The 23,181-nt window shown below is 37.3% G+C and overlaps 1 long non-coding RNA gene across 2 annotated transcripts; it reads left to right on the top strand.

The window, feature by feature from the left end:
* Positions 1–4,093: 4,093 nt before the first annotated feature.
* LOC107315265 lies at positions 4,094–22,844 on the top strand. Of its 2 annotated transcripts, XR_004307594.1 has the most exons (5): positions 5,802–6,018; positions 6,133–6,174; positions 15,579–15,697; positions 17,632–17,734; positions 22,540–22,844. It is a non-coding gene; the product is annotated as an uncharacterized LOC107315265 (long non-coding RNA). The 2 variants fall into 2 exon arrangements; XR_004307595.1 differs by lacking the exons at positions 15,579–15,697; positions 17,632–17,734; positions 22,540–22,844 and adding exons at positions 9,183–9,285; positions 9,888–10,901 and having other exon boundaries at positions 4,094–6,018; positions 6,133–6,205.
* Positions 22,845–23,181: the final 337 nt, after the last annotated feature.

Genomic DNA, 23,181 nt, shown 5'->3' with positions numbered 1-23,181 from the left:
TGCCAGATGTAAAAGAAATCTATCGTACTCTGACAATGAGACTGAGGGAGGTGGCCCTCTTCAAGACTGACAGCCATTTGTATTATGAAATTACAGAAGTAGCATTAATTTCTTGTACACTCTTGATAAACTATAAAAATAGTTTATCAACATTGTACTCAGTTAATTACACAAAGAAGAAATCAGTAAGAAAAAAAATAAACAACAACAACCAAAAATAGCACACTTAAGAAAAAGCCATGCCCAGGTGGATATAGGGCAGTAAAAACTTACCTATTCATGTATATCTGTGATCTGTGTGTGAGTTTGAACGCTTGCTTTATGCATGCAGAGATGCAGGTAACTAAAGGGTCTGTATAACAACCTGGTAAAAGGACTGCAAGACAGTTGTGTATAGAGTAGGGGATAGGGAAAAGAAGCACAGAAGGTAGCTGGAAGCTGACACACATGCAGCTGAGCTGAGCTTGGCTGGACACTTTTGCTACTCTGGCAATACCAAGTATTTTTGAAAACTATTTGGTTATTCAGTGGGCTCTGGCTGCTTTAAGATGCTCTGGAGTAAATCAAAGTAATATAACTTCTTTCATAACTCTCAAGTTGCAGCATGAGACGGCAGAGGCTAAAGTCTTTTTTCATGCTCAAGCAGTGTATTTGCACTATCTCCAATGTGCTGGATTTTCATTAACCTTAATTCTGAGTTTCCTAGGTTTATCGTGTTTAGCTTAGAAATAATAACATCACTAAAGTCATCTGGAAAAAATTGTCTGGATTTTACACTACGTTATGAAATCCATTTTCAAGTAGTTTTGTCAGGGAATATAATTCCCAGCATTGGTTGAAACAGGAAAATTAGATTTTTATTAAACGCACATTTTTAAACAAAAAGCTTGCTTTCTGGGGAGAACCTTGTTTTCATTTAAATTAACCAACTAAATACTCAGAACTGTTCTTTCAGCCAAAAGCTGAAAAGCTTCACCTTGGAAATGCTCCCCTAAGTCCCTTGTGTGTTGCAGCTCAAGTGCCTAGTTGTGCTATGTTAGGATTTGCTCGCTTTAACAAGACTCTAACAAGCTTCAAGGAGACAATCAACAAGACAGGAGACTGAGAGGCATAGTCACAAGCCAAACCTGCACTATGACTTACAGCTCAGAAGACTTATCAGGATGATATTCTCTAGACTTAAACTTTCAGAATCCTTAGGGAATAGCCAGAAACATGACTTCCCTATGTGTCTCAAGATTCAACATGCTTTCTGTAGCATTAAATTTCCAAGAGCCGTGGAGAAAAGAATTACAGTCAAGTTCTCTCCCTCCTTAGAAATTACTATTGTGCATATATCTGAACATGGAACCTACAGAAAGTTTGGATGTGGTAGGTGTTTTGCGCCTGGTCGTACAGGACCCGCTGTCTTCCAGAACTGTCAACTGACAGTTAACTGAAATCATTTCATACTTGGTGTCTGTACATTTGTTTGTGTGTAACAATCAGAATTTATATAGCTCCTAACAATATTGTCAAAGAAAGTTCATCTACAAAATGCCCTTCAGCATAGATTAATAAACAGCCTTATCTCCATTTACACTCGTACACTCTTTCCCATTCAACATATGGTTTCATTTTGAAAGAGGAGACTTACAGTAAACTATCATCAGTAGACTGATAAATGCTATATTCATAACAGCACATCTGTTCAATGAAGATTTCTCATGCTTACTGAATGCTTAATGGCTTTCTAGAGTACTAACTGTATTTATCCATTTTGACATTGAGCAATATATACAGGAAGAGAAATTATGATTCTTGGTCATTCCCCCAGGAATTTTAGGTTTTCATTTATTTTATAAGTACATGCTAGTGTTCAGATCCTTAGCAGAGTTACTAAGCTCTCAAACCTTTGTACTTAAGAGGCAAATGGGATCTTAATTCCATCTCCTGAAGGCACACACCAAAGGAATTATTCAGAATTTCACCTGAAGCAGATGATAACTGTTCTACAATTCTCAGCAAAGTGCATATTTAACTACCAATCCAACAGTTCTAATTAGTCAGAAGTTTAGTATCTCAGATACAACACAGGGAATGGACAGATGTTGCTAACAATATTATGTATTACACTGAAGTTGGAAGATATTCCTATAAAAAGACAGTGAGAAAGCTTAGCATGGAAACGGGCTGGAATGTGTCTACTGGGGAAGATGTTTATGAGTCTGCAGGAAAAAGCTGCTCAGCATGTAGACCGGGTCCCACAGCTCCTGCTCGATGCGCCGACTCAAACGTACGGTTCAACTTCAAACCTGGTGCTACTGAAAAGATTCACACCAGGAAACAAATTAACCTTCAGCAAAATGAAATCTGAAAAGCAACTTGAGTAGCAGTTCCTCATCAAAGGAAGCACGTTGGCCTGAGATGTGGACTGCTGAAATACACATCTCCTAGAATGACCAACAGCCGAGATCCCGGACAAGATGGTGCCTGCCCCACCCGAGGGTTGCGCCCTTCTCTCACTGTCCGCCTAAGAAAATTCATAGCCTGGATCCGTTCTGCCACACAGTGGCTATTGTGGAGAACAGCCAGAAACCCGTATGACATCCTTGTGCCTAATAGGCAGATCAGAAGGGAGATTTGTAGACCAACAGAAGCAAGTCCAGTAACTAAGGAAGTAGTGTTACATCCTAAGAGAAATGGGACTTCCCAGGTTGGTTTGGTGATTTCAGCACAGCACGTTGTTTGCAACTTCATAGCAAAAAATGCTGCTGTTTTAATACAGCTGTGCCAATGCTGTTTGTCTGGGACATCCTGAAAGTTTTTTCTGCACCATCTCATGACTGATGTTCCACCATTTGCTGGGAGAGGCCATTAGCACTAGAAGGAACGTTGGTAAATAGATATATTTTCAGTCAAGCACTTTCTGTGTTTCCTTTGCTAATTCTGGAACTAAGTGCATTTGAATAGCAATGTATCTCTTTAACCTTTGTTTGGCAGTCTACAGTGATCTTATGTTCTGTGTTTGCAAAATGAGATTTGCTGCTACAGATTTACTGCAGGGTCAAGTATGATGAAAAACTATGTTGAGAGAAAGCCAAAGCCTTCTTTAAACACAGATGTCCTAAATATTACAGATGTTTTCCATGCTTTGCAAGTAGAGTAGGGGGCTGGATAGCTGATGAGTTTGTTAATGAGCGATCAGCCTTTTGCTGTTAGATCATCAGTCCCAAGCAAACAAAAATGGTGAAAATAGCAATGACATATTTGTATCTGGTTATATTTGTTAGGTGTTATCCATTTCACAGTGAATAAATGTGAATTTCTTGAAAGTCTGCAGTGATATGAGAACACGCTGCTTTATCATAGGTACCAAACAGTATAAACTTTTGTCCATCAGCTGCAGGTCCTTTAGATTAGGTTTGCAGACAACATGTTGTTCCTGTGCTGCACTACTTTGATGCTAAAAAGCTCAGGTCTCAGAAATTAAACAGAACACGCAGTAGTAGCAAGAAATTTGGAAATTAAAAAGCAAAACCTTGTCTGTGGAAAATCACAGCAATTAGATTCAGTGACACCGCTGGCCTTTAGCTACACCGTGATGGGAAGCAAGTGTACTATTTACAGTAATTATTTGGAATGCTCTCACAGCTTCCTTGAGATTAAGAGAAATGGACTTGTCAGCATGCACTCCTTACAACCTTCTCTAGCATTCCCAGTGGTTTTTGTGTTTTCATAATTGACTTTCTGGTGAGAACTGAACTTAGCAAAACAATATGATACACAATTACTTCTTTCATTTGAATTTAAATTTTCTAATATAAGACTTGCCTTGTTTTGTTTTGTTGTTGTTTTCTCTTTAAATACTGTATGGGAAATTGGTAATCACAGCCTGAACCTCTGATTAATCAGCTGAGGCAAGTGTTGGGTCAGCTGTGGGAGCACAGGTGAGAGTAGTTTAGCTGTACTCCCAGAAGGGGTGGAGTTTGACTCCATCTCCATTTAAGGACTGACCACCACAAAGGCAGCATCTCTTGGTGATTACTCATTGGTGGAGATTGCCTCAGTGGTTTCCAGCAGGCCGAGGGCTTCCATATGGGTGAGTTTTTCCTGTAAATAACCTTTTGGGTATTTACAACTACCATCTTTCCATTATTGTCACTATACAAATACTATTTTTCTTTATTTTAAGCAGCGGTTGTCATTACTTTCCACTGCTTATTTTAATTATCTTATTCCACTGGCCTACTTTTTTTTCTTCCCCACATTTGGCAACTGTTGCTGTCCTATACTGATAACTTAATGACATTCTGCTAACAACATCATCTTATTTTTAAGATATTGGCCCAACAACTTCTGTATTACAAAGAAATCTTTGTACAGATTACCTCATTGGATAGAAATTTAACATCTGAAATTGAATGTCCTTTCTTGGCTGTGTCAGTGGAGAAATATATTGACCCCATCACCTGTGAATAAACTTTTACTATGTTTTTGCCCTTGGTCAGTTAGTAAAACTGAATACAGTCATTCCAGTAGTAAGTTGTTGCACTTACATGGCATTTTCATGGCACAGCAGTTTGCATCCATGCTCGTCTCTGTGAGTTCTCAAAGAACAAAAAGAAAATTAGAAGTGCTGAGCTTACGATCACCTCCTAAACTGATTTCCCAGGCTCACATTGTGATCTTTACTCACTGCCTGTAGAGAAATAAATATGAGTACTTATGAAAGAAACGGTATCTTGTAGCTTATTGCTACACCTGGTCTGTATTAGAAGTCTGTTGTACGTAGCTCAAATTAAATAATGTAGTTCATACTAATTAACAGTATGATCAGTTGATTGCAAACAGATGTATATAGGCTGTTCTAGCCATTCCTAGTCCCTTCCTATTTGCTTGCAGTAACTGGCTGTATGGAGTGGAAGGTGCTAATCCACTGCAGCCAGAACTCATGCTAGGCAACACTGGCTGTCAAGATTTTTAAGCTACTGAGACAGTCACCAGCCCACTCCTGCTGGTCTTTGCAGGGTCAGAAGGACAGCACAGGTGAGCACAATCTCTGTGGCAGCTGGCAGCAAGGAGACAAGATTGCTGTCTGCAAGGGCAAAGGGAAATATAGTTGACAGCCTTCAGTTTGGCCTCTTGGAAGGCTTTGTGGCAGCTGCTTCCCTGAAGCACTGGAAAGGACAGCAGTCATGGCCCCCATCAGCCCAGCATGCAAAAGGTGACAGAGAGACTTGACCAGGTATGTTCAGGAAAAAGAAACCATCCATCCTAGCTGCCTGTTACAGCTGTGGTAGAAAGAAGGGGGTAATGCCTTAAGTACAAAGAATAACAGGAATAAAGCTGAAGTGAGGGGGTTAGAAATATTAATAAATGTGTAAATGAGGAGTCAGTAAAGGGGATAGAACCTCTGACTTGACATTTGCTCTGCACTTTCTTGCCTAGACATTAAAGTGCTTGATTAAGTAGAATCTCTCCTGGTATTTCCCAAGCTGGATGTGGAGTATGTGATAAATGGCCAATGGCTTGCCTGAGGTTGCCCAAAGGCTGTAAACACTAACTGAACCCCTGTTCTCATCTGCTGACTGTTATCGCTTCCTGCTCCCTCCTTGTCTTACTGTAAGAATGTAGCAGTGTGAAGCAGTGTTATGTAGGGAACACTGGTGTTAAAACAGCTGTCCTACTTGATGGCAGTCAATGGAGACATGCGAGGTCAGGCTGGATGGGGGTCTGAGCAACCTGACCTAGCTGTGGTGTCCCCTGTTCATTGCAGGGACTAGATAACCTGTAAGGGTCCATTCCAACTCAAACAATTCTGTGAATAAGGTGTCTGAGTGAAATCCAGAAGATCTCAGTTCCAAAAGCAAGGTGTTGTGGAATACCCTCACATAGAGCTGGTAAAAAGTCTGTTGTTTCAGATTATCAGCTCTGGAAAATTTGTTGTAACAGATGGAATCGCTGATGTTAGATATCACAATTGCACAGTTTTAAATGTATTTCTGCTGTCTTCAGGAGTTGCACATAATAAAACAGGTAAGTTGATCGTAATGAGTTTTCAGTTCAGTTAATTTCTTGATTAAGCAGGACAAGTGATGGTACGGAATCACTTCTGAGACACAATAGTTAAATTTATCCTTCCTCTTTCAGGATGCTGTTTTACAAAGCATTTTGGAGCACCTTAAATTTGAGGTGAGTTACAACTTCCTTTATATTAAAAATGGTGAGAAATGTAATTTTTATATAAACAGGGGAGGGTGCATGGGTGGTATGATGGCAGAGGCCATCCAGGACAGAGTTATCATGAAGATGTCCAGGATGGCCAGAAGGCAGACTTTGGTTTCTTTAGAGACCTGGTTAACAGAGTCCTTTGGGAGGAAGTTTTGAAAGGTAAAGGTGTTTGGGAAGGTTGGATATTCTTCAAGAATGAATCTTAAAAGTGAAGAACCAGGACATTCCAATGTACCCAAAGCTGAGCCAGCAGGGAAGAAGAGGAAGCTGGCTGAACAGAGAGCTTCTTTGAGAGCTAAGAAGGAGGAGCAGGCAAAAATTCCTGATGCACAAGTGATTGGGTTTTTTTGTTTGTTTTTATAAAGTGCTTTCTTTTAAATCTATGTTAGTGTATTACAGAGTCCTTCCACAAAATCAGTATTTGTGAAAAGACTTTTCTGAAGACCTTGAGGCTATAATACTTCATGTAACAAATATCACAGTGTCAAAATCTCCTTGTGCTTATGATGTGCTACTTTTTTCTCTTCCAAATGCCTGTAAGTTTTTATGCAGACCTGACCTTAGGTTTACTTCTTGTTCCCTTAAGTGGAATTCATATCTGAATTTGTTTATGTACAGGCATTATTCCCAGATTATTGCCTAAACTCTTTGATTGGATTAGAAGTTATTCCAATCTCTTAACAAGATGTCTGCCTCTGAGTTTGTGTTGACCCTTATCCAGGTCCAGGAGAGAAGGCTCACAATACAACGTGTGTTCAATTGACTTTACTATGAAGGTTTTAAAGTGATCTAGGAAAAAAGATGTACGTGATGAGGCATTACTGAAGACAAAGGGTTTGTAACTCAGTCATGTGACAAGTAGAATGGTCAAATGAATCATAATGCTGGAGGAACTCAGAATGACCATTCCATGTTACCTTTATAATAAGATAGGCTGTAGAGTTTTTTCAGAGAAAGTGCTTGCGTTGTCTCTGTCTGTCTTCCCCTGCTATCTTTTGTAGTCTTGGTAGTCTTTTGTAGCTGAGAATTTGCTCTATTACTTAGTGTTCTTGTGCTTTTTGTATCTATTGTAGTTTCCATGGGAATGACTGAGGCATTGCTTTCAGAGCTACTTATGTACATTATGTTTCTATCAGTTTTAGAAAATAAATAGCTTGTTTAAAAAATGAGTCTATTCATATTCTAGTGAGGGAGAAGTAACAGCCTGTGCTTATCCTTTAGTAAACACTACACATGAGATTCACAACATAAGTCTCTCATCCCACGAAACTTCTTGTTTATGAATGCTATTTAGAGGCATCTGTCTTTTTATGTGATAATTCTTTTCTTTATTGGTACATACAACTTTAATATTTAGCAAACCCATTGTGCATAACATTCAATGATTTCCTGAAACGTTACGCAGACTTCAGAGTCTGCAACACTGATGAAAGTGACTGCTTCCATCTAATGGTAAATGGAAGAACAACAGAAAAATAAAACATTTTAACTTGCTGTTTAATGTTGTAACAGTAGAGGTTTAAGTAAGTATTGTCTTTTTATCCAGTTCTTATTGCAACTAGTGTGTGGATGAAACTTTGATCTTGTGGATGTGAGGATGTGTATGATTCTATTCAAATAATAGCGCGTGACAGATTAAAGCTTTAGGAGGATTAAGTGTAGATAGAGGTATTACTGAACAAAGCACTTCAGGGGAGAGATACAGAAAAAGGTATATGTATTTATTTGGTTAGTAGTGATTGTTTGATTTCATCCATATTCTCTGTATGAAAGCATCTGGGTTACTGTGTGAAGAATATTGTGTTCTCTATGTATTTACGTGGAATAGAGATTTTTGATTATTTCTGATTGTGGAGAAATTGTACGCTTTTTTATATTTGACAGGGCAAGCAATTTAGCTTAGATCCTGTAGATCTAAGCTTAAACCCTGTAGAAGCAATTAAGTTAGATCCTTAAACACTGTAGTAAGCTGTACTTGAGACATATCTTAACATTTTGCATCAAGCATACAATGTGTGAATACTGTATTATCCAAGGAGTGTGCATAGTTGTATAGTTTAATTCATGGGTTACTCTGCAAGTTGATTGTGTGAACTTTGACTCTAGTTTTGATGGGAACTCCTGTGCTTTTATGTGGTATTATAAGATAAAATCTAGGGATGCTATTTTATGTGTGAACTCTTCATTTTGTCCTTTTTTTTTTTTTTTTTTTTCCCTTTTGCTTTGTCTATGGTGACCGGTCATTTGCAAGTATAATCTTAACTAATAAATATTCAGTTGTCCTCACGTATATGAGCGTGCTTATCAGTGAAGACCCATGCCATCCTACTGGGATAATCCTTGAAGTAAGAAACATGGAAGAGTGTTTGTTTGTTTGTTTTTTTAAAACCCAGTTTTGCAAGATTTGGTGGTAGACAGTAAAAAACTGTAACTATTTTCTGTAGGTATGACACTGTATATGTTCATTTTTCTTCTTTAATTTTGTGAAGATGTTTTTAATCTCTCAGTAAAAGACTGTGGTATTGAAGGTAGTGATTAAAGTTGTCTTCATTGTACGTATCCTTTTCTTTCCCTGGCTCTCTAAAGTGAGGCTCAATGGCTTTGAAATGGTAAGAAACCTGGAATTATAATCTCTTTTCGGTGTTCATGGTTGCAAATCTTTTCATATCAGTGAGTATTTATTTGAAAGTATTTGCACTCTTAAAGACAAAACAGTTCGACTACTTAATGTCTTAACTCAGAGACGTTTTAGGGTAAGCCAAGATACTAGAAATATGCAACTTTGGATTGTAACTTTACTGTTCAGTTGTAACAACTTGAATTTGGCTAGGATGTTGCCATAGGTATTCTCTTAAGAATGCAGAAGGGTGCATTTAAAGAGTTGGACCAAACAAAACTTTTTTTTATTTGTGTAATAAAAATAAGATCTTCAGTTGGTGATACTGCTGTTGTTGCTTGCTTATTATCAGGTATTTCACATCCCTCGCTAGGAAAATAAACCACATGTTATTTCCATGGAGTTCCTCCATCAAAGATTCCTACTTTCTTATCTGGAAATCAGTGAGGATTTAGGTAACATAGCTATATTTAAATACAATGTATAATTCTTTTTTGCCTGTATATTATTGAAATTATACTAGTGTTATTTATAATGTGTATAGGGTTGTTTTGATTGTTTGTTGTCAAAAGAGATGCAATTATCTTACTGTTTTATTTATTTTTATTTTTAGTAGAATGATTATTTCCATGCAGGTGTATGGTATCATCAACAATGTCTAGCTAACAGAGAAGGTGAAATACCTTAAATTTAGGAGAGGAAAAGATCATAATAAAGCACAATGAAGAGTGAATTTTGCTCATTTCTCTATCTCAAAATTGTGAAGGAATTCCTATGCAATAAACTTGCATAGAATTTGGAGACCAAACTGCCTGGTCACGTGAACATCTCAGTTCAATTCCAGTATCCTTTAATTTTAGAGCTATTTAATCTCTTAAATGTTATCATTTTTGTAATAGATCTTCCATCTCTCATTGTATCTGGAGAAAGGAATGGGATCCTATGATTTTTGAAATCTCATTAAGTGTTCTGTCAAACTAGGTGGAAAGAATCACGTGCTTCCTAATGAGATTCTGCAAAGCAGTAAGGCATCTTGCTCTCCTGTTCTTGCCTACAGTGTGTTGTGAAGAGCACCACCTTGTGCGCAGAAAGCAAAAAGCATTTAGTATTATAATAATGCAAAGTGACTGCTGAGGAGCTTTGAACTACTGAGATAAATCTACCTGAGCTCATTGCAAAAGTGCATGAGAAACAAGATACTTTTGTCACCCATCCTTTGTATGCATTTTGGAAAAGCAAGATAAGATGTTTAAACATTGGTGCTTGTTTCCTGAATCTTAATATTGTTTTGCATCGTTATTTGAATTTAAAGCAGATACTTTTGCAGTACAGATTGGAAGTAATATATGAGAAAATAATATCATTCAAGTTGTTGCCCAAAGCATCAATGAAGTCTATTGAGAAATCCCATTTGCAGAGGCTGCATGTCTCTGTCCATGCACTATAGAGCATGTTGAATGAAATTATTCCTATGCCATATGCTAATGCCTTTGAATAAACCTTGTCTCATGGAAGAGATAATCAGGAAAAAGACACAAATCAGGCCAGTACTGGAAAAGCTCTGGGTAACTTCTCAATGAACAAGAAGAGAAGCTCAACAGACAACAGATTAAAAACGTGTAAAGGGAAGTACCTTAGGCAAATTCAAAGGCAACAAATTCATACCTTTCATAAATGCAAGTGATCTGTATCTCTTCTATAGAAGCCGCTCAACCACTGTAGCAAAGACTACATGGGTCATTCTGTGTATATCCTAGTGCTTTCTCCATTTGCTCATGTTCAGAAAGGTACAATTCATTCCTTAAGGCATTGGGGTTTTTTTGGTTGGTTGTTTTTTGTTTTCTCTTACACTGAAATACCATAAGGGTCCTAATATTCCCTCTTAACTGCCCAGAAACACATAAGAAAGCAAGACTTCTTTTGCATATAGAAACTGTATGGTTAGTATTCATGTATAAAATCAGTTATACAATCTGATAAAGATACTTTTAAAAATAACTTAGAACGCAATCTACAATGTTTCTGTATATTAATCTATATATTAATCAAGATTTCATTTTTCCTAGATGTATGGGAAATTGGTAATCACAGCCTCAACCTCTGATTAATCAGCTGAGGCAAGTGTTGGGTCAGCTGTGGGAGCACAGGTGAGAGTAATTTAGCTGTACTCCCAGAAGGGGTGGAGCTTGACTCCACCTCCTCTAGACCTCATTTTAGGGCTGACCACCACTAAGGCAGCATCTCTCTGAGATTGCTTCTCGGTGGAGATTGCCTCAGCGGTTCCCAGAAGATTGAAGGCTTCCATACGGGTGAGTTTTTCCTGTAAACAACCTTTTGGGTATTTACTACCATCTTTTCGTTATTGTCACCGTGTGCTAGAGAATGTCATTAGTCTCACATTCAACAAACACAAGATGCAGAGAATGGTAACTAAATAGAGGGTTTACACTGACTTCAACATAATACTGTATGGTACAATATACCTGACGGTTGCAAGTGATATATTAGATGGAGATCCATGATCCACAGTTTGAAATTCTTTATCAAAAAAAGAAATTGTGATACATATAGGAAAGCCTAGTTAACTTTCACTCATCTGATACCAAATGAGTGGTTAAAGTTTACTCTGGTTTAAAATGAATGCTAATTTCCATGCAAGTAAAGATTCAATACTTGAATAAATCATTGTGGAGTTTTGGACAGCTACATGAAAATGATTCTACATTAACAGATCTTCCATATTAATGACATTTTACAGTTAAACAAACTATTAATACTTCTGTTAATAAATTATTAGTGAAATGCCAGGTTAGTTGGTATAGTTGAAAGGAATACAGAATTTGTCCAAAGTAGTGATACTGTTATTACTTGTATCTTATGAGGAGTCAAGCTTGTACTAGGTGAATAGCAGTTGACTTCAAGCACAGTGCTACAATAGATATGCGCGAAGTCGAAGAAGGGGAGTGTAGTATGTGATTGTGGTAAGCATGAGGAGTCATGCTTCATTACTTGCTAGGAGGCTTTCAAAGGATGTAGCAAGCCAGTCAGACGTGCCATATGTTCCTTTTTCATCTGCTGCAGTATGCAAATGACTGTGAGTAAATAGCTCTTATATTGTCATTGTACAGATCGATTTGTAACACGTTGGCTGTCCTTACTCCTTTTCTGTTTGCTGAAGAGTGATATGAATAGCATACTAGGATAAATTTGTCTTATATCTGTGATTTCAAGGAAGTAGTTCTATAATTTAGCTGCCTTCCTAATAATCTACTCATTTGGTTAAAAAAAAACCAAAACAACAACAATAACAAAGAAAGCCTATGTAGATTACTCTTTTAAAAGTCATTTTCTTTGTGATATAGCAGCAGCTCAACAGTACAGACTGGTTAGAGCCACTGGTTTTAGTTGAACATTTTTGTACTGTGCTTTGCCACAAAGGAAGAGAAACTGATGTTTAGTTGTGCCAGTCCTGTGAAAATCAAAATCCAGTTTGCTCACTGCTCCAGTAACATGCAAAGAAAGTTAACAAGTTGAATGTACTTGCATGCATTTCAGCGGAGGAAACATGACATGATATTTTAGCAAGATGTAAGATTATGGAAATCAGTTTGACTTTGGCCTAAGTTTTCCACTTCTGTAAAGAGCTATACAGGCTAAAAGCCCTCTGTTCCTATTAGACATAAGTAACAATGACCAGTACAGGATGTTGTAGACATAATACCTTAGGAGAAAACATCCTGTTCTGTTTACTTGTCAGTCTTTTCTAAGGAGGTTTTTGGTTTTTTCTTTTTTTTCCTTCCACTTACTGCTTAACTAATAGTATTTCTTTACCAGGCTCAATATTTTTTGAGTTTGTTATGAGTTCTTATCCACTGCAGGTCTGTACTGGTTCATTTACACGTACGAAATACCAAAGTCCAAAGCAGCAGCTTCCTAATCACAAGAATTCCGAAGTGTGAACCTGCTATAGCAGATCCTGCCGTGCCTGATAAGGTGCTTTTCAATAGGACATTTGCATCTAGGCAATGGTTCATGCATGACTTTGACACTATAAATCAAAAAAAAGAAATGGGACCTGGCAGTATCAGAATGCAGGTATTTGTTACAAGACTATATTTATTTACCAAAGAATAGTATTATATACTTGCATCTGAATGAAACCTATATTTTCAGATTCAGAGTGATCTTCCAAATACAGGTAAGTGACATTTAGTTCTTTATTTAAGCATATACTTTGTATGTGATACGTAAATTGGCTGTTAGCTAGGTTGTGTTGCTTTGCACAGCTCAATAATCTAAGCAAATGCAAACCTTATATGTCTATTAAGTATTTCTTCCTTATTTTCAAATCTGTTTCATGGAAAACTATTCTAAATGCTTGTATTCAGTGAAAGGTGAATCTTAGCAGATTCTCTCTTGATATTTCTACTGAAAAATGAAAGCACTTTGATTCAATGCTAATTTAAAGCAATAAAATGAGATCTAAATGTAATGTTTATAGGTTCATCTGGAATTTTGACTCCTTGTCTCAAAGTTAATTTGGGAGGTGGGCTACTTTACAGTTGTTTAATTGAATTATACATGTGACTTGGACTTGAGAAGGATAATTCTGTAATTGCTGATGTTGGATAGCTGAAGTTGGAGTTTACCTTGACTAAATAATCACTGAAACTATAAACATATAGAAGTGTCATTGGTGCTTTTCAAACCTTTAACAAAAACAGTCTCTAGATAAGAATTTAACATATAATTCATAAGGACAAAACACTTCAAAGATGCAATCTATTAGAAATGTAGCATTTAAAATGCAGTTCCTTTTAGGAAATTAGACACATTTAAAATCCTAAACCCACAAGGCATGTCTGAAAATCTCAACTCTCAGCTGTAGAGGGAAGGCAGAGTCCTGCCCTGTGCCTCTGGCATGACCTGAGCGACACTTGCCTATCTGGGGAGACGGAAAGGAATCCAGGGGATTTGCACTGTTCTTGACACTGCAGTACTTCATCCTAGGCTGAGCAAACAACCATCTGGTGTTAAGATTAATGGCTGACTCCGCTGGGAATAGTTTCAGAAGGAATTTCTTTGACAGAAAAAGTATGCACACTCTCTAGGAATGCTAAATTCCTAATAGGCAATTTATCAGTTTTGAGTTCAGTTATAAGTTTCTGTGGTAACTCTGACTTTTCATCCTCTCAAAGGGAAAATATGCAACTCTGCTGCTGCCACTTGTTTCTATATGCTGCAAATGTAATGATTGATTTATATAGTGGGAGATATAATTATATAAAATTCTACTGATGTTTCCTAATCACCTTTTCTTAGTCTTTGGATAGAGCATTCATGTAAGCCAAAAAAAGAGCATTCCTTTACATAATGAACCTTGTTCAAAAATAAGTAATGCTATGATATGAAAATTCAGGTAAGAGTATCCTTCATCTTCTGTTTCTGGTTCACCTTGTTTATTTATTACTACTTTTTATAATTCTTTTATATCATCCTCTCAAAGGATAGTTTCTTTCAGAACCTTCTGAATTCAGAGCCCTTCACCTATTTGATTTCATATTTGTCTTCATTTAATTATAAACATCACAAGATGTAGTCGGAGAAAATGAAAGGACAGCAGAAGATGATATTTATATCATTGTGGTTTTTTTGGTTTTGTTCATTTTTTTCTTAATGAATGTTGGTATTATCTGAGCAACTAAAAAACCCAAAGTGGCCAACTGATTGGAACTTGTGTGACAAATATGGCGAGAACAAGTATAAAATGTTTGGTCTTGTAAAATGCTTTGTGCAAGTTGCCTTACTGAAAGCTCTAAAAGAAGCTAAACTGTCAGCCAATGTGAATGTCATCCATGGGCTAGCAACTGGTCATGAGATCCAAGTAAATTATCGGTTTTTAGTCAGTGAGGTCCTACTGGATCTACAGAGATCCAAATCCAAGTGTACAAACTAGTCACAAATGATAATGAAAAGGAAGTAAATACTGAGGCAGGAAAGCTCTCAGAAGATAAAAATCTACCCAGCAAAATTGCAACTGAAGCAGATAGGAAGGGAAACAAGGAAATTTTATCCAGTGCTGAGCAGCTAGGAAATAAAACCTCTGGAGGTTTCCTGAAAGGAAAATACACAGCAGAGAACTTTAAGTTGTTGCTAATCAAAAAAAAGATTTAGGAGCAATTTGTGTAGAAATCTTCATCGTCTGTGACAAGAAGAGACAAATTGAATATTACAATTATTATCTTATAAGTAGAGAACAAACCAGAAAAACATGGTAATGCTAATTCACAAAGCTTAAATCTCAAATAGATGTATTTGTGGTAATTCAATTTGAAGACTAATGCAGTTGTACTAGAGAAAACACAGAGAGGGTGAATAATAGTGATGAAAGCAAGTAACGGTTTCCATACAGGAGAAATGGAATGAGACTTGCCTTCTTTCAAAGAACATTATTAAAGGTGAATATAGCATAAAATTAGTAGTACAAAGATGGTGATTCATTGTTTCTCAGAAGTGCAAAAGCTTGTACAGTAATTGGAAATAAACCAAGGAAGCACTTTTTTTTTTTGCATGTTGCTTAGTTGAATTGCTGAACTCACTGGAGGGAGCTTTGGAAACCAAATTAGAGAGAGATGTTAAAAGGGATTACACAAATATTTGAGGAAAGTGTCCATTTTTGCCATTGGATTCAGTGATCTAAAACCCTTTAACAGATGATTTTTATCATCCTTTTTCTTGCACTCCTCAGAACAGTCACTAGTGGTCACCCTGCTGAAACAGATGGACCTTTGGTCTGACCAGTTCTTACAGTCTTTTGGTGAAACATTTTCTTTGAGGGCGTTTGGTGTCATGCTGAGACAACATCAGGTGAGCAACATGAGAAGTTCAGTGTAAAAATAACACCCTTTTCAAAGTATTCTTTCCATTTTTATCTACCACCCCTCTCCACTGTGGCAAGCATGCCAACAGCTAAAAATACACAGGGCCGTAAATAACATCAGGACCAATTATGTGTGACAGTGATACACTTGTACCATAGTTGTACACATCACTTCTGTTAATCCATTTTACCAGATCGTAATTTACAGTTGCTCCCTTCAAGTACTCTGGTAACTGTATGGCAGTGTCACAAATACTGAGAACCAGCACAGTCAGGCTTTGTTAGATGAAAAGTAGACTCTCAGGTCTTCAAAGATGCCTCACTAAATACATTCTCTTATGAGTTCGCACATAATGAAAAGGGAGATCAATTAAATGGTCTCCTGGTTATTAGTGTAAAAGCTTTACAAAGAGATAAGGCCAGTTTTGAAACAAGCAATTCCAGGCTATACAAATTAAAACTACCCTTTTTTCTCCTTGCATTAAGTTAGTAGGTAGGAGGAGTAAACTTACAGATGTGTCTAAACATGCTTACTGCATTTATTTATATGGCTGTTTTTGTTTTGAAACAACTAGTTTATTTTCACAATGTATCTGTAGAGTAGATCTATGATAGCTGTGACTATCCCACAAGCATCGTGTATTTGTGATAATTCAGCATTTATTGTAACACTGAAAACTGGCAGCATATGCGGGAAATCAATTCAGTTCATTCCTCCAGTTCCAAGGACTGAGGAACTCTGGATATCAGGAGACACAAGCAATGGATAAGATTTTTTTTTATTATTATTTTTCCTCTTCTAAAGCAATTGCTGCTAAGAAAGCGAAGAAGCCATTAGGTGGTGCCAAGAATTGGTACAGAGAAAGAGTCGCTTTCTACCTTGCACATTCACATTTGCAGAGTCAGCAGGAGCATGGGTATACTCATTTAGCTGAGAAAGCAGTCAATGACAGTCTGCTGGTTCATGACCAGTTTCATACTGGTGAGAGTGTGCTGTGCACTAAATTGGATGCTAGACTGAAAAAGTGCGTAAAATGAGTATACTTTTTGCATATGTTAAAATGAGACTTGTGTTATTTAGACTGAATAAATTAAACTACTATTTTCCATGTAATATCTTGACCTTCTGGGGCTTTTATTTATCATTACAGTGTTGCGCTTCTATGAAAGGGCTATTCACTGCATCACTGTTACAAAAGTATCATTTCATTGCCATTCTGTTTACTCCTAATGTTTAAAGGACTGCAGATTTCATTGGTTGACAAGTTTTGTTTCATTACATGAAATGTGTGAACTTGAGTTTAAACTACTATAATATGGCATAACTTGTGCTGTGTTTAAAATGCCACTGAACAACAGAACTTGTATCTAATATTAAACTCATATTTCTGAGGATATTTACCTAAATAAGGCATACACTCCGTTTGTCTCTGATTAAAACTTAACATGAGCCTGTAAAACTAGCACGCATGCTAAAGATCTCTAAATTTCCATCACAGTGGACTGAAAGCTACTGATACCTTCTGATCATGGTGTCTGAGCAGTGGCATATAGGGAGAGATTGCCACAAAGTCTGAGACTAAAAGATCCAGCCAAGAAATCATGGCCAAATATTAAATCACATAATCCATATAAGTAGTAAACATTTCTGGCTCAGTTATCACTGCTGAAGTGATGGCTAAGAATGGGGTTGGGGGGAGAGGGGGGAAGATCATTCATTTTCTCTAAAGGACTCTCTGGGAATGTGAACTGGAAAATTTAGTACAGATGAATGAATTGCTTTCCTTTGCATGCTCTTTTTCTAAATACATAGTATTTCTTCTGTATTATCCTAACACTAAGAATAACTTTAAGTTCACATTAATTGTGCAGAAAGGATGATAATCTACATCCCTTTATTTTATGGTGTATTTGTATGCAGGTAAACTACAAACCTCCATCTGAAGGGAGAGGAGATGATGGTTTATTCTGTGAAAATTTCTAATACAGATCCTGGCAAACTACGTTATCCTAAGGATTTAAGAGTAAGTCTTCTGTAATCATTCCATGGTTGCTGAACATACTTTAAAATGAATTAATATAGCATCATTTATTTCATACACGTTTGTCTTTGTTTTCCTGTAACTTACTTTAATTATCAGTGTTTTGAAAAGCAAACTGTACAGACAGGACTGTTCAATGGCATGTTTACTGGAGCCTACTTTCTTTCAATTACAACCTTCTGGTTACACGTCATTAGGGGATATGTATTTTTATATCAAGTTCTGAATGATGGGTTGATGTAAAAATCTGAATATTATGTTAATGGAGATACAGACAGTGAGACAGATCAGGAATTAAATTATAAAATCAAGTAGCTTCAAAGTAAACATTTAAATCATAGTCATTAATGAGGAAAGCACCTGTGTCAGAGTTTCCACTTCAAATCTATTCTTATCACGGCTGCCAGAAGTACTGATAAGATGTCATGAGTTAAAATAGAAAGGCAAGAGGGGATATCTTTACACCTACCTCTTTCCCTTTGAAAACACCGTTGTTAAAATATCTGCTATAGTGCCAGTTGTGATCATTCTGAAATTGCAAAACATGTGGGAGGGGGGGGGGGGGAAAGATTGTTTTAATCAGGGATTTTAAAATATATTTCACCATATTCTGAGTCTAAAGAATTAGGAACTTAGGCTATGAGGTGGGGGTGTTCAAAGAAAGACTGGATGTTGTGTTAAGGGACATGGTTTAGTGGGAGCTATTAGTAATAGGTGAACAGTTGGACTGGATGATCTTTTAGGTCTTTTCCAACCTTGGTGATTCCATGATTCTATGAAATCAGCTGGGACTGACCAAAGGAATTGTTGGCTGAGCAGTTGGGTCACTTAGGCCTAAGCGCAAAAGAAAGTTGCTTGGGTCAGAAACTCATAAAGGCAGCAGAGGTACTTCCCCAAGAATCATCCTCCCCAGAAAGCTCCTTTAGTTCCTTGGATCTGAACTCACTTGGCCCAAGTGTGTATCTACCTTTATTCCTGCTTCCATGCTGTTGAAAGGAAAGGCTCATGCGAGTAAATTTATTCTCTCCAGAAATTAAATGCAGGAAGATGGCAATTAATCTTTATTTCTCCCATTCCCTTTGTACATCCTTCACTTTTGATGGTCTGGGCAGTGAAGTTGTGTCCCTCCAGTGCTGGGTTTTGTTTTATTCCATAGAGTATTTCAGGAATTTCAAACAGGTAATTTTTCTTCGATAGTGGAACAGTTTTCCACTGGATAATGCTGTCTTGTCAAAGCCAAGAATGCTGTCAGGGCTTTTACAGAGAATTGCTGAAATTTCTAAAGGTCTGAATTTTGGGACATAGAAATATATTAGTGGTAATGATAAAACACAGATGAGTTTTTGTATCTTAACAAAAGAATTTTTTAATAAGCCTGAAAATGTCTTTTTTTTTTTTTTCCTGAATATCAGAAATGAAATAAAATTCCCGTCTCTTGCAGTGTACTTTGAGACAACAATCCTAACTTTAGGCCTGGTATGACTCATAGCAAATATTGCCTTGAATTCCCCTGTACCATGTAAGGAGAGTCATTAGTTTACTCTTAGCTTCTTCTGGAAAGTTTCGTATTCAGAATTCAGTGAGGAAACTGAGCTAGAATCAGCTATCACAGCTTTTTCCACAGTTTCTTAAGCTTTACAAAGAGCGTGCTAACAAGTCGTCTTGAGCTGAATGCAGCTGCACCCCGGCTGAGAGAATGTTTTCAATGTCAGCTTTCTCAGACTGTATAGAGAAGGTAAGAAATAAAGCCAAAGTATCAAAATGCTTGTATTTTAAATTCTGGTACCTACCTGGGTACCCAACCACTATTTGAGAAAGAACCACACACAAAAAAAAAGTGCTTTAATTGGACATTCCAGACCATCATTTACAAGGCTTGAACAGCTCAATGAACATCTGAAATAACTAGCTCAGTTTTTCCTTTAAATGCATCCTTGTAATTACATGTTACATTTCAGGTTCCACAAACGAAGCGTTCAGTTGTAATGTTTCCAATCAAACTCACACTTACTATTTCAAGCTTATTAAAAATCTAACATCTGCTTATTCTGTCCCAGTTACTGAAGTCAATCATGGGACAGATCAGGAGAAGGTAAATTTGATATTATAGAACAATTCTGACAGTCTATGACAAAACCCAGTGATTTCAGTGAAATCAGGTAAGACGATCTTAGAAGGTCATACAGGGTGATCATCTCATATGCATCTGCTTTGTACAAGGTTCCAAGATTCCTACTCACAGTGGATGATGCTGTAACCTCAGTATAGACAAAAATGTGATATTATACATGAGAAATGTCATGGAAAATACCATGATAATGATAATTAGTGCTTCTAAAATAATTATTATGCTGAATCAAATAGTAAACAAATAGACAAATTACTTAGTTTAGGGAATACACTTCAATAGAATAGCTAGAAGCTGTCAGGACTTGCTCATTGCAGTGATGTGAAGCTTCTGTGTCTCTGTCCCCACATCCAGCCACAAAAGAGAACACTGAGAAAGCATTTGGCTTGAGGAGGCAAACAAGTTGTGTAGGACCTTGCAGGTGTATTTTAGTCCTAGAGCAGGAGAACAGTATAGCAGAAAATTGAGACAAGTGGTGGGAACAAGCAGAATGACAGGTGAGAACGTAACCTAATTTGTTTGTGCTGAGTCGAATTGGGGAAAATGAAGTAAAGTGAGAAAAGAGGAAACTGCATAAGTGGAGGGGGGAGGTGCTCATCTTTGGATCCATTGTTTCCTTGGTGACAAGATCAGGGAAAGGATTTAGTGCTGATTCATATGATATATCGAAGTTAATAGGAAAGCATCCCTAAGTATTGGGCGTAGAAGTGAGAGGAACAGAAGAAATCAAGAAGAGATCAAGGCTGCAGCTTTACTGACTGGAATTAGTCCTGCTTGCCTTTGTTTTCAGTTGCCCTAGAGTTCTTATAAGCCTGCTACATACTGTGAGATCTCTAGGTGACCAGTTCTCTAAGGTGACAGTGTCTCCAACAAACGCTCATTTGTAGCAGGCAATTCTGTTTGCCTCATTTATAGGCACTAAACTGGCTGTAGTAAAACATATTTGAAATACTAGAGAATAGATTGAAATCAGTGAAACTTAAACGTGTGGAAAAATTAGGCTCGCGCATCTTCCGTGTTCTGCTCAACAAATGTGAAGAATGCATCTGACACTCCTGCTGCTGTTAATACACTACATTCACCATGTGAGAGGAGATTCCACTATAAGGTGCTGCTGGCCTGTGACACTTTTAACCTCACAGAGATCTGCAGGCAGGGAACCTTCATCAGCATGGAATATTTGTTAAGATGTTGCTTGTTGGTAGTTAGAACACAGACACAAAGTGCTATAAAAAAAGGTTGCTATCATTACTTTTGTTTCTCACGTGAAAGTGCAAACTGTGGTTTGGGGCTTCCTAATTCTCTTAAAAAATGCACTATTCTGGTCTGTGGCCCCAAAATACCTGTGGACAAAGAAAACAGAAAAGATAAAATAGGGAACTCCTTCTAGCCCAGCTTTTTATTTACAAAATACTATGTTGCCATAACATAATTGATATCTACTATGTGAAAATATCTTTCTTGAAATTCCATAGTTGAAATTACTTCCCTTTTGATGACTATCCACCTTCCAGCTTGTAACCTGTTTATTTTGATCTGAAACATAGAAATGAGAAAAATTTCTGCTGAGTCCCCAGATTGTTTCCAAGAGAAAATGACTGTGCTCTTCTGCTTCTGTGCTGAGAATCATTTAAATTTGCATTAGAAATAATACATTCAAAGCTTTGAAACTTTGATATAAAGCCTCAGTACTAACAGATATTTCAAATGCTTTCAGATGTGTGTTGGAAGTACTCCATTCCTTTGGGAACAACTTATGTTGGATCATTGGTATTTTTTTTACTGTAGGGACTATTATCTTCACAGCATTTCTGAGACAACTTGATAGTGGAAGCCTATAGAACAAAGAAATATAAATTCAGGAGGATGAACGCAATATCACCATTATAAATTATGAATACTGCAACTGCTATTTCTGCCCACCTGGAGGAGCAGTGCTTTCAAATGAAGTACAAGAAGCTACCCAAATGATAGGCTTCTTTCCCTGCATGTATATGGAACCTCTTACAGGTGCCTTATGTTATTTTAAAACTAACTCCTGATTTTTCAATGGCTAATTACTAATCTTCTCAGGTTTTAATGTGTGCATTTTTTTCCATTAGATCTTAGTTATAATTTTGAAACTGGTTTTGAAATTCCAGGTAGTGTTTACAAGATCTTTTATGCAGATGGTAACAGAAAATGTAAAGAATTCTCATCTGAACTGCTTCTAGTCAGTAATAAACACGTGGTAGTAAAGAGATAGGACTGGAGTATGGTCTTATGGATTCTCTGATTATTTTCTCAGCTTCAATCTCCAATTAAAACCGTAAAATCTTATAAATAAATCCTGCATATCAATTAGCTCAAACAATTGTGACTAACTATTTAATAATTATTAAGCAGTTTCTCTACTGTGATAAACTGCAGTGATGATTAATTGAAATGGTGTGCACTTCTAATTACATCCACACTGTCTTTGGTAACAATGTCCAAGTGTTCATTTGCACTCCTATTCCTATTAATGTGCACTATGCCAGTAATGCCTTTACCCATTAGTCACAGAAGGTCTCAGACTGACTTTTGCTTTGAAGTTACTCATGCTCACTTCAGAGAGCCTGATAGTGGATTGGCGCATAGGACTGGTATGTTTGACTTCTGCATCCTTGTCCCCTTGCAGCAGAGTCCTTTAAGGAGGTATGAAGACTTAAACCACACAGCTCTCCAGCTGGAATTATTGTTCCTCCATTCAAGTACTGGAGAAGACATTTAGCGATTGACCCTTGATGACGCTTGTCATGTTATGGATGTCTGCCACATCCTATCCCCAGCAGGAGCCATAAGGGAGTCAGTGTGTACAGAAAATCAGGGAAGAGGCGGGGACCGTGTATGGTCAGGAGAACTGCAGTGTTACTATTGAGGCATGCCAAAACAGCTTGGATTGTTATTTCTAGGTCACAATAAAAGCAAAACTCTGTTTTTCCATTTTGCCTAATTATCTTCACTTTTGTCTAGAGAAGAGATGCAGTATGAAGGCAGTGTGCATGTCCTGCCCTAAATACCAGCCTCTGTTACTGCAGAGCTCATCCACAGATTACAGAGCTGGGTGCCTGGTTCTCACCTCTGCTTGGTAGCATGTTTACACACAACTGTCTGTGTGCCTCTGTCCATGTATCTCTCTCTTGCTCTGACCATGTGTTGGCATTGTGGTAGCAATGGTAATGGGAGGACGGTTGAACTAGATGATCTTGTAGGTCCTTTCCAACCTTGTGACTCTATGATTCTATGTTCCTTCTCTTCCACTTTCTTCCTTTTGCTCCAG

Source organism: Coturnix japonica, chromosome 5 (genome assembly GCF_001577835.2).
Source record: "Coturnix japonica isolate 7356 chromosome 5, Coturnix japonica 2.1, whole genome shotgun sequence".
In the NCBI taxonomy this organism is placed as follows: Eukaryota; Metazoa; Chordata; class Aves; order Galliformes; family Phasianidae; genus Coturnix; species Coturnix japonica.
Note: the sequence above shows the minus strand (reverse complement) of the source record. Positions and strands in the feature narration are given on the sequence as shown.